We start from the raw sequence: 3,183 nt of genomic DNA, 5'->3' as shown, positions 1-3,183 counted from the left end.
ATCTTTGTAGCTAGCGCTAACGTTCTCTTGTGCATGCACACGCCCGCATCCCTCTCACCATCCCTCAACATTCTCTAGCTCCATCGCGCAAATTCGTCTTTTCACTTTAGGTCGTTCACCCACGGTGTGTCTAGGCCCCCCAGCTCCTTCTTTACGGCACACATCGATCAATATGCCTCTCTAGCCAGGTGTGCCTAGCACAAACACAAGCTTCCCCTATTCTCTTGTCACCGTCCATGCCTCACTCCCACCACTCTTTTCATCGTTCTCGTACTCGCACACTCCTCCCCCTCGATATAGTATGCCTCTCGTACCACCTCCTACATGCATCCCTCTCTCTCTCTCTATCCTTCTCCTCGTGCCTCATTTGCTTCTAACACACACATGCATGTATACCGATCGATCTCCCAACATATACCTAGATCGACTTTAACTACCCCCCATCGATCGATGTACCTCACAAGTTATGTCTCTCCTTTATCTTACAAAGGGCGATTGATCTTCCTATGTAGTTACGTCTGCCTACCACAGCCACATCGTCCCCCCTCATCATTCGTGCATGCCTCCTGACCCGTCTCTCACACGCACATGCACAGACAACAAGCAGCCATCTCCTCTCCTATTGATATTGCGGGCATGCCCTCCGTCTGTCTAGCAAGCCTATCCCACCATTTGTTAGAAGCAACTCCACTACCACCCCCTCCAACACTCTAGCTCTGTCTCTCTCCAAACCTTATTCATCTCCTGCACATATGCATGGATGCCGATCGATCTCCCTTAATACATGAGGCAGATCAATCTCCATAATACATGAGGTAGGCCTCTCTCCTCCTCCACACATATACCAGCCATTGTACCTCTATAGTTAATTGGGCCTCCTTCTTCCCCCACCACACACCGATAGTCGAGCGCTGCAGGTAGGTATCCATGCCACAGAGACAAACTGCACATGTCCCATCTCACGTTCCAGTAGGCCAGCCACTCTATATCTTTGACGTGGGCACACACAAATTCGATGGCACTCTTTATCGATCGCGTGTGCGCACACACACACATCATCCCTCTCTTCAATTCTATGTAAACCTCAAGCCGATGATACCTCCACTCTCTTCTCGTGGATCGCCCCCTCTATATATATGTTATATCCAGGACTCTATTTCACACACATTGCATATGTTAAATTTTTTGATTGACCCCCCCACACAAAAAAAAACTATCAAGAACCCACACACTTTATCTCTCTAGGTTTGTATCTCTCTCACACAACCCCACGTAGGTGGTGTACATATACAAGAAGAGAATAGGTGCACCGTGCACGTACTCATGCTTCATGCCCAGCCACATCCGCGCGGGTACACGGTGGAGCTCATTTCTCCGCAGAAGCTAAATTTGTTTTTGAAACATCAATTGGCCAGAGACTCGAAAACTTATTTGCCCATTAGTGACTTGTCAGGGCGGTGGATTTTAGTTTGTACGATAATGCTGCATCCACCTAAAGTAACGAAAGTTCTTACGTAAACTTCCTAGTAATTCCCTCTTTGTAGGTGCAGCATTACTCCTAACATTTGTAATATCAGTTTGAAACTTGTAATATTGCTGTGTCCTATTCCTCACTCTGTGCATTTAAAAACCGAACCGAAAAACCATACCGAAAATAAACCGAATCGAACCAATTTTATGGTTTTTGGTTTCGGTATGGTATGAACTTTTCATACCGATTTGAACTTGGTTTTTATGGTATATACCGGAAAACCGAACGGTTAACCGAATAAACCGAAGTAAAAAATAAATTTATATTTCTTGAGATGAACAACCATACAAGTTGTCATTTTTCTTGTACATGAGTCAAATGCACTACTAAGCCCGTAATTTTTTTTCTTGTAACATAGTCATTTTTTATTTTTAAAATGCTAAGCACGTCCATAACCATCGATAGATGAATCAATGCATGCATATATACTTATATATATATAGTCATATGCTATTTGTGTAGAATAGTATGTGTTTTGAGTCATAAAGTTGCTAATTATTATTACGTCATTTCCAAATTCGCGTCAACTTTGGTTTTTATGGTATATACCGAAACCATACCGAAATAATTTGGTATATACCAAAACCGAACCATATTTTAATTTCATACCATATTTACCGAAGTATTAATACCGTACAAACTGAAAAACCATATAAATCGAACCATGTAAACCGAATAAACCAAACGCACAGGGTGACCTATTCCTGCGTTTTCAAAATCTTGCGAATCAAACAGGTCCTGAGTTGGTGATGATGTTGTGCCTCCCATCTTTCACCAATAGCCGTCGGATCTAGATCTGACGCATACAAACCAAGCTTCTCCATTTTTGCGAAAAGATGCCCGAACTTGTTCCCTATTTACAAATAACTCCTTGTCTCTCACAATCAGCCTCATCTTCTCCCCACCACATCTAGGAGTAGAAGGCAGTGGAAAAATCTGGCGCGATGGCCATTGCCGGAGCCGTCCACCCCCAATCTTGGTGTTCCGTGCAATGCACATGCATCTACGCATGGGAAATTATGTCGAACAGGGCTAGTTGTAAGCAGGCTAGCTCTACAGCCATGATGATAGTGACTGGAGACGGTGAGGCTGACTATGGTATGCCGAACACGGCTCCTATACTCAGGTGTCATCTCCGGCGCAGGGTCTTGTCACTTCACTGTGAGGAGTAGCACGTAATAATTTGACCAAAGGATAGTACAGTTGTTGGGGATGATACTACTGGAGGTAAACCGACCTTAGGTAGCTGGGTTGACTCTTTGAAGATTAGAAGCCCATGAAGATGTAAAGATGATGGCGCTTTATGGAGGGCCCAAAGGCGGGTTACAGTCTGTAAATGTAAACCGGCCTAGTCATGTAACTTGTATAGTAAGATAGAAAGAGAGAGGCCGAACCGGATATGTTTATAAACCGGCTTCGGGACTCTGTAGCCCGGCGGGCGTCAACCTATGTATATAAAGGGACGACCCGGCCGCGGTTTAGAGACAGACAACAACACCTCGAGAGCCAGACAAAGCGGATTCGCTCCCTGGCCTTCGAAACCCTAGCAATACCAATCACAACTAGATGTAGGCTTTTACCTTCATCGAAGGGGCCGAACTAGTATAAACTCCCGTGTCCCCTTGTCTGGCTTAACCCGTTCAAGCTAATCC

The sequence above is a fragment of the Triticum urartu genome, chromosome 5A (genome assembly GCF_056163025.1).
Source record: "Triticum urartu cultivar PI428250 chromosome 5A, HENAU_Tu73, whole genome shotgun sequence".
Classification (NCBI taxonomy): domain Eukaryota; kingdom Viridiplantae; phylum Streptophyta; class Magnoliopsida; order Poales; family Poaceae; genus Triticum; species Triticum urartu.
This window is presented reverse-complemented; position numbering follows the sequence as displayed.